Raw genomic sequence first — 9432 nt, 5'->3', positions numbered from 1 at the left:
TTGTTTCTAATGAGGAGTGCTCGGGGTGGAGGTTGAAAGAGAGGAATGAAGCCTAGGTGATCTTGGAAGTTAATTGCTGCCTGTGATTTCTGTTGATAAGGAGGAAAGCTTCCCTTAAAAGATTGTGCTTGCAATGACAGCATTGCAACTCCTTGAGCATGTCAGAGTGCGCTGTGCCTCTATGGAAAATGGGATTCTTGAGCTGCACATCTCTCAGAGAGTTTCTTTCTAATGGCAAAACTAGAATAGCTGAAAATGCTGGAATTGAATCTTTGTTTATAAAACTTTTCTAAAAGTAATGAATAGCATATATACAGAGCTTTGAGTGGTCAGGTTCTGTTGAGGCATTAGAGATTTACTATTCAGAAAAGCTACTTAAGTAAGTCAGTTCCAGGACAGAAGTAAATGTTCTATTGATCTGCAGAAAACCTCAGTGACAGTTGCATCAACCAGGGGGTGAACGTCTGCAAAGAGCTGTGAGCCCACTGAGCAAAGGAAGACCCTGACTAAGCCAGTTAGTTCTGTAAGCAGCTGTCTGTAGTGCTCTTCCACGCCATCACAGTAAGGACACATCTGAATGCCTGGGGGCCTTGCTGCTGCTGCTGTGCTCCAGTTACCAGGGGTTTACCCTGGTGGTTAGGAAGTTCCAGCTCTTCTGCCCAAAGGCCTTTCCCCTTGCTGGGCACAGGCATGCGAGGATGCTGATAGGAGTGAGGTCCCTAAGCGGGAGGAATTAGAGAAATGCAGATGGCAGAGAGATGTTGGATTCCTCTATGTTTTGATTACTCACCAGAAGAGAATGCTGTGCTGTAGGCATAGAGACAAGGTATAAATGGGAAGTGTGTAGAAAAGGGGGGAGCCTCTCCCACCAAGAATATGTGCTTTGTACCCTATATTTCTCTGCTTTTCAGCCAGCCAGTAAAATGAAAAACATGTGAGGGGTGGAGCAGGAGGGCAGGGATTTATGGGTTGTTTTATAGGAGATGATATAAAATGCTTTTACTTCAAGTTCTCTATTGTGTTCATTTCCTCTCTCCTTCCCTTGCTTTTCTCTTAACCACATGCAGGACAGAGCTTGATCCAGGCTGTCTGCAGCCACGGCATAAATCTGCCTACAGAACCCCTGTGGTCCATGGCAGTCCACCCCTTCCATGTCATTTATTGTGGCATATTGGCAAGGAGAAATGAAGCCAGGTGATGTCTCTGTGCTGTGGGCACTTCAGTCTCTGATGGCTCACCAGCTCTTCCAATGCCTGTGCAGAAGTGTGGAGTTGTAATAATGATGTACATCATTAAAATTCAAGAGCTCCAAAGTCTTGCAGGCACCACACACAACAGTACAACCTCTCACTGATGGTGAGCAGAGTCCCATCTCACAGAGGGTCCCATAGTCAGTGAAGATTAACAAGGCTGCCTGTGCAAATATCACTACATGGAGGTGATGTGACTGAGGTAGTTCATTACAGCAGTGACGCCAATAGAGCCCTTCAGCATCAGGAAAAAGGGAAAAAAACTGAGCTTTGGAAACTCATTGACCTGTATATTCTTCTTGGATTTGATCTCAGGAGAAATCCTGACATATTTCAGGGCATTGCAACTTATTCTGGAGTTGGAAGGGGGATTTCTGGAAGGATCTGGTGATCAGCAGTGTCAGATTTATGGGAAAAGATGCAAGGCTGATAAAGCTATAACAATAGGACACCCAGTCTTCGTGGGATTTATTGCTATACCCTAAGATCTGTATTGGCTCATTGCTCTTGTATCCACATTGTTACATTACAGAGCATATTTAAATGAAAACCTTCATCCACTGAATAATAAAAAAAAAGCAGGAAAACATATGTTTGAATCGTAGTTCTCATTTCTATAAAACTTAATCCTAATCCTGGGCTATTAGTCCAAGGAAGAGGTAAAGGAGCCCTGGTATTACTCAAGGAACCTTGCATGTTAAGGCTTGGAAAATGCTTGTTTGCAAATTTGTTGCTTAATTCTGGAGTGAAGACAGCAAAAATCAAGAGACAGGAAAGGTTGGAAAGGATCATTTAAAGCTAAGCTAATGATAATAAAAAAGCATATGTGGAAGGTAATAAATCTGATGGGATGGGCAGCCATTTTGCTAGGCACTTTGCTGATGTTAGCTAATAAAACAGCAGAGTGTTTGGTAACTGAGGTCATCTCCTCTGTGCATTCCACCCTTACTTATATTATTTTTTTCCTCTTAAACCTTTTTATTTCTAAGGGAAAGATTCAATCAAGTGATGATGTGCAAATTCTGGGATGTGAGAGGTATTGTAGAGATGAAGCATATTTTATTGCATTCTTATAAATATTTCGTTAGTTAAATTGCAGAGAAGCACAAACACAGGGGAAAAAAAAGGATATGTAGATCACTGTCATATTGGAAAATTTCCCCACTTGTGTCTGCTGTAATTCCTCGTAGAGACCAGAGAGAGCATGTAGGTGATGCAGTCTATCACCATGATGCTATGGCCTCATATTTAAGTCACATATTTAACTGTATTTAGTTTTATTGTAGAGTGCTGGGTTTGGTAACAATTGCTTTGTATTTGGGTTGGACAAAAAGGATAAAATCCAAAGAGAAGGAAACATTAAAAAAGATGGAGTGAAAAGGATGATGAAGGGTTTATGTGAAGGTAGTTGCTGTCCTTGGGGAGGCAGGAGAATCTGCATCCAGTAAATTCTGCATCCAGCAAACTACAACCTCAGTTCCATGAAAGTTCAAGGGCATTTGGTTTTGCTGTTGATCTGTTGCTTGCAGATTCACTCCATGGAAGCACTTTAAGGCTTTCTCAAGCTCAAGGGCTTGAGAATGGGCTGACTAGGATACTGGCACCTTGACGGCTCAGTGTGAGCCCACCTTAAACAATTTAATTTGAGTAGGGAGGTAAAGGGAGAGATGTTGCATGGAAGATGCTGTGCATGGTTAGTGACTCTCACACTTTGCTGTGCTGGAGCTGGAAAGTTCCTCTCAGATTGGCGCGTTGCCCTGGGAGGGTGGAAATCACTGAATTAGAATCCTGTACCTTTTAATTCTCCCACCCAGCCCACTCCCCATTCATGAGATGTTTGATTGCTGAGCTCACTGCTGAATGAAGTCCAGGTAGCTCCTCAGTGGTTCAGCTGCTTGTCCTGGAGCCCTGGATCACAGGCTGTCCTCCCATATGTTTCCTATTAGGCCTAGTCTTGCCTGCAGAGAAACTGGCTGTGGGGATGAAGGGAAGTGGGCTCTCAGAGAGGGATGATGTTCCTCTTTTCCTTTGCTCTCCATGTCATTTCCCCAGAATTCAGGATTCTTTCTGCCTTTATTTGGCTCTGTTGGTTAAGTTTGCACTGTACCACCATGGGTGGAGGAACTCTGTTCACCCACTGCATTTCTGTAAAGCTTGTTCTTGGGAAAAGGCTCTCATGGTCTCCTGGTATTCCTCACAGGCCTCTAGGAATTTCATTTGGCCTTTAAATGGAAAATTACTGAGGTGCTACAGGTTTTCCTCGCCCACAGTGTAAGCATAGCTACAAGACCCCAGGGATTCCTTATGCTGATGGCAGACATGGAGATGTTCCTCCTGCAGTCATTGGCTGGCACTCTCATCCAGCACAGAGCCAGGTGGTACACAGGAAATCTTTTCACAGTCACCCAGTTAATCCAGGATTCTCCCAGCCCTCAGTCACTCATTCCAGCCAATTAAACCTCCTATTCTTCCAAAGAGAGAAAACAAAAGACTGTAAATTCTTGGCTTCAGTGGCATCCTCTTACACAAGCTCCTAAATCCAGTTCCATGTTATGTGGAAAAAAAATGGTTTTCTTTTGTCGTTTTTAATTTTACCCAGTTTCTCATTCTCTTGAATGCTCTTCTTGTTCCTGTGCTGACAGTCTGACGCTTCTGGTATTGGGTCAGCCCTGCAGTGGTTGCATGACAGTATTTAAAATGGTAGCAGCTGCTTCGAGTCTGTCTGTCCTCAGGGTCCTGAAAGTGGAACTAAGTCTGTCTTAGCAATGACAAGATGTTTAGGAACAGCAGCCAAGACTTGCAGCAGCCCAGGCTTCTCTGTTTGTAGTGTCTGAGCACTGCTGACTGGGAGACTCACATTACGATGGACAGCTGACCTTTGGGCAAGCCAGTCTGTGCCCTGGCCTCGTCTCTGCTTGCTCACTTTGTGCTGGCTGCCTTTGTGTTTTAGCTTTCCCCACATAACACAAGAGCAACAATTGCACGATACAACAGGTAGAAGGAATTCAAATTGTTTGTGTACACTTACGGCCTTCAGGATGCTACTTAAATCACTCAAAAGACTCTTGACATAGTTTTGATGACAGAATGAATAGCCAGGTGAAATGTCTCCTTACTGTGTTTATAAAAATACATGTCCTGCGTGCTCCTACAGCCCTGGGCTTGGATACTCTTTTAGACATATGCTTCTCCCAAAGCACCCCTCAAATTATGAGCAATGACCTCAGCCATTCCTAGGGCAGCTGAGTGCTATTACTGTCTTCATCACCACCAGAGGTATTTCTTTGATGGTGCTCCTGGCAGGGATGCACTTTGGAAAAGAGCAGAGTTTCAGATATGTATCTGCCTTGTGATAGACACTCACTTACTGCTCCCTTCCAGATTGCTTTCACCAGGTGCTCTGACAGCTTTAAGTTCAGACACTTAGTATCTTCAGGGAAGAAACATAATTCCTTGTGATCTTGCTCATCTGTGTTGCTGGCTTTAAACTGAATGCCAGAAAATAGCAAAATTGCAGGCATCTATCTGTTGTGTTGGACTTTTTTAGCAGTGTTTCATCAGGCCGAGGACTTGAGACAAAACTGTTACAGAAATGTCTGACCCAGCTCCAGCTGCAGTCAGTGGAAAAAGAGTAACTGACTTCAATGGGAGCTGGATTAGAACCTAAAACAGTGAGTGCAGTGGTGCTGCGGTGTCTTTCATCTCAAAGCTGCTGGGTGGAATCCAGACTAGGCTGGTAATGGTTGGGAAGCTGCCAGCTGCTAATGATGTGGAACAAGTTGGTGAGTCCTTACTCCGGTTTGTAGGAAGCCACCAGACAAAACAAGTCCCGTGAACAGCCAGCTCAACCCTTTCCTGGTTGGGTTTGTGCTGTACTGGCAAAAGAGTACTTCAGAAACTTACCCTGATGTGGCTCCTGTGGTGTCTGATTTGCTGAGGCCACAGTGCTTCTGTGCACATTTATCGTTCTGAAATTCCCTAGAAATATTCTACATGCTATAAAAACAGTGTCTGGAACACAGTGCTTTCCCAGATCTGGCCCACTCTCCTGCTGCTTTGATACACTCATAGCATAACCAGAGAACCGGTCTTCCTCCTTGGTTTCCCTGCATGTTGTCGCAGCTCCTGGAGTGAATACAGTGAATACCTGCACTCTGCAGAGCTTCTTATTTCAGCTCCCATAGGTGAAGGGCTGTGTGTGATGAAAGAGCAGACACCTCTTAGTGTGCCAAAAACCTCAAATTCAGCAGACTGCTGAAACAAAGAAGAGGTTGACTTTCTAACAATATCCCAGCAGCATGTGAAATGGTGAGAGAGATTGGATGACATGCACATAACAAGTAAATATTTCTCCTGTTTTCAGAGCTATTCTGGAAAATGATGACAAGGAAGGAAAGCCAGCCCACACACTTGAGGTGAGCAGATACAAGCCAACGTACCTCTTCATTCCACCTGGAAAAGGAAAATGAGAGTAAAGGTGATGACAGCAAAAAAGCAGGTAATATTTTTGCTGTGCAGCTTAAACCAGTGAGGTGCTCAAGCAGTGTTGATGGCTTCATTTTCCTGAGCTTCAGAAAAAGTTAATGCCACCTATGCTTTTTTAGAAATCATCTCTCCTTTGAGATGTGTTTCATGGACAGGAACAGGAGCCACAAGATAGGGTACTTTCAAAGTGTCCAGAGAGGTTGATAGTCAAATATAGGCAAAACGAATTTCAGGCAGAGAAAATGTACAGGATCTGGTAAAGACCAATCTTGTGTGCCTAGTATCTCACTGCCCTAAGATGGTTTTGCTTCTAATTTTGGTCTTATAGTGCTCTCTGCTGGGGAACAAGAGGTAGAGAAAAGCACAGCTGCAAGTATTTAGTCTAGAAGTCAGACAGGCACCTCAGGCTAAGGAATGATGTGCAAATTTAGCTTATACATTTCTCCAGGAAATTTTTACAACCTCCTCTGGCCCACTGGTATAAACGTGAATTAACAGTTCTCCAGGAATGTTTCTAACTGATGCAGAAACATATGACAGAAATGTTTGGAGCCTTCAACCGTGCTCAGTAAAGCAGCTGTTATGTTGGGTGGCAGTGGTCTCCAGGCAAACAAGCTTCTCTTACACCTTTGTGCATATCCAGGTTGCTAGGTCAAGGCACCTAGCTGGAACTGTGTGTAACAAACTCCTCACTGAGCTTGACGACACAATTAGATTAGTCTTTTCTACCACTTTGCTGCTGGCAATGGTAAATAGGGTAAGCAGCAAATTTCATAATGATAATTTGCCACCTAGTGGAATACCATGCAATAGCATAAATTGTTGCTCACATAAGCTAGCAAAAGACCTGCTAAACTCAGATTAGATGCATGCAAGAGCTGAATATTTTAAAAAGTCCTTATAGGCTGATAAATCTCACACAGAAAGTGAACAGGGAGATGCTGTGAGGCTGGCTTCCCTTATGGATATTTTCTATAGCTGATTCTCTTAACATTTGTAAGACATCATAGGATGCACAGCATACTTTGGACAAAAGGCTATAAACAGTGTAAGATTTGCTGACCTTTGTCTGTCCTACCTTAGCCTAGCTCACACAGAAACAAAGGAAATGGAAATCTCTCCCTACAGCTTTAAAATCAGGAGGTACAACCTGATGTGCCTCTGCATATGTAACCCCACCATGCCAGTAAGCGAACCAGCTCAAAATGTGTTTAAAAACAGCTCAGCTCTGGACATTTCCTTCCCCAGGTCTCAGGGCACAGGCAGCCCTGCTAGAAGTCCTTGTCCAGGCAGTTTTCTGGGAAGCTGTTTGATGAGTGGCTGTCTTGAGCTACGCCTCCATCACACCTCCCTGTGTGGGCTGCTGCCCAAGGCAAAATGCTCTGGCTCTTCCCTCCTATCTGGCAGCTGCTCTTGCTCTTGTTTGGCCCTTTGCCTTGCAGACAAGCCCACTGCCCAGTTACCAAGTGACATTTGCATAACATACACAGCATAAGGGCAGGGAAAGAGGAAAGGAACAGGAATAGCAACAGAAGAAAACAAGCTGAGGGAAAGGGCACCCATCGCACGCGCACATTCTGCAGGATCAGATTCCCCCACTTCTCTGTGCCAGTAAAACAGCTGACCAGACCTCTCATATGCCCCATTCACTGTTCTTCACAAACAGTGATTTCCCTCTCCTTCCTCTTTGCGCCCTAAGTCACACAGATTTTCTTCTGTCCCTCAGGTCTGGCTTCCTGTTTCCATGCTGTAAACCTGCTCCGGCTTAACCAACCCATTTGATCTAGGAGCTGTTTTCCCAAGTGTGCTGGTGGCTTGGAAATAACCTCCTGCCACATCACAGCTCTCCACAGATGGGTGTGTGTGCACACGTGCACACTGTGAGAAGGGCTGCTTTGTTTCTGTGGGACTGGGAGCATAAAATTGCAGCTTAAGGCTGGTTTTAATGTGGGGGGAGCTTTTCTTGGTTGGGCATGTGGGGAAATGGTTGGCCAAATTGTGTCCATGTGTATGTAAGTATGAGCGCTCTGTGTGCATGAATATGAGAGGCCAGTGCTCCCACAATTGTGCCTTTGACATTTATGGATACACGTAAAGAAAATACACCCCAGCTTTCACTGTGCATACGTGTGCTTATGTGACTCCTTAGTTATTTGCATGTGAATATGCACCATTTCTATTTGATAGGAAGCCTTAGCAAAGAAGTACACAGAGCCAGTTGTGGTGGCACTGATGTTTTCAGATGCCATGGATGTGTTGTCTTAATGCTTATGCCTACCTGCATGCTTTTGTCACTGTGGTAATCTCAGTGGTTTTATTGGCTGGGAAAAGGCACTTCAGAGTACGTGGACCTCCAAATATCACGTGGCAACCAAGTGAATACTTCCTGCAAACAAAAGAGAGATGTTAATAGAGTCATCTGCCTCCTGATGATCCTGCGAAGCTTGCCAGCTCTCTTCTGAATCATCTCCTTACCAGATTTTTCTATTCTTAGATTAATTTGCCTGATCCGTTGGGATTTTACTTTAAAGAAAGCTCTTCACTTATCTCATCCTTTGACAGGTCTGGCTTCCTTGAAATACTGACAGCAAATCCATGTCACTGTCTGGAGCTTGGTCTATGTTCTACATTATCACAAAGAGTAGCTTTGTAGGGCAGTTTAGGATCCTCAGGATTCCAGGTTATGCGGGGGCCAGATATCTTGAGCAGTGACTTGGCTTCAGATGCTTAATGCTGTGTTCATTCCTTAGTCTCAGCAAACCCTTACACAGCCCACTGGATTAATTCTATTTCAGTACGCCGTTACCCATTAGCCACCACACAAGATCTGAGAGGTAGATGTTCTTTATAGCACCTTGGTGTTCATCACCGTCACCTCACAAAGACACAGGAAGGCCTGAAGGACTGTTTTTGGAGACTGGGGTCCTCCCCAAAAGCACTGCCCCCACTGAGGACTGAGGTCCGCTCCATCTCTTGGTTTTAAGCCGTTTTTTCCTCCAAAAAGGAATATGCACACAGAGACTTTGAACTCCTGCATTGTGCAGCTTTGGGGCTGGAAGTTCGGCTTGTGCCAAGCCGGAGGCGTGAAGTTCATGTCTGGATCTCAATTCAGTTAGGCTGTGCGTTCAGCTGGTTGTCACGGATAATAGAACATTTGTGTATATGGAAAAATGTGCAGACTTAGGGTCTTCTTGTAGATTTTAATCTTTTCCCCAGGATTTTAGCTTTAATGTAAAAAGCCAGACATTCCTAAATGTCCTGGCTGTGAAATTCACCCACAGCGCATAAATTGATGGCTCCTATAGAGGAGCATAAATCACTGCACCGGGCCGGAGTTCTTCCACTGACTGCAGGGAACGGAGAATTGAAAAAGCCTCGTGTCGTGTGCCCTGAAATCTGAGCGCTGCTAACCGTCACCGCCAGGGCACCCTCACAAATAGCCCTGGATCGGATCCAGGTGTGCCAAAGGCTGTGGGAAGCTGCAGGTTTTGAACACGTTAAGTGGAAGTCGCGGTGTTTTTCTGAGCTTGCATCAGTGAAACAGCGGAGCTGTTTGCTATGTTCTCACTGACTGTAAAACCAGAAGAGCCGTTCGCATAAACGACAGCCGGGCGTCGCCGCCACAGCGCTGTGAGGAACCGCGCGGCCGCCGACAGGAGGCGTTTCCCGCCCGACGCGTCGCGCGCGCTCGTGTGAC

General features: G+C 45.0%; 1 long non-coding RNA gene across 1 annotated transcript; it reads right to left on the bottom strand.

The window, feature by feature from the left end:
• Positions 1–1813: 1813 nt before the first annotated feature.
• On the bottom strand, positions 1814–9391 carry LOC149915261 (uncharacterized). Its single transcript, XR_016459373.1, has 3 exons — positions 8211–9391; positions 8014–8121; positions 1814–5702 (listed from the first exon to the last, which is right to left on the bottom strand). It is a non-coding gene; the product is annotated as an uncharacterized LOC149915261 (long non-coding RNA).
• Positions 9392–9432: the final 41 nt, after the last annotated feature.

Source organism: Phasianus colchicus, chromosome 22 (assembly GCF_987193195.1).
Source record: "Phasianus colchicus chromosome 22, bPhaCol1.hap1.1, whole genome shotgun sequence".
Classification (NCBI taxonomy): domain Eukaryota; kingdom Metazoa; phylum Chordata; class Aves; order Galliformes; family Phasianidae; genus Phasianus; species Phasianus colchicus.
Note: the sequence above shows the minus strand (reverse complement) of the source record. Positions and strands in the feature narration are given on the sequence as shown.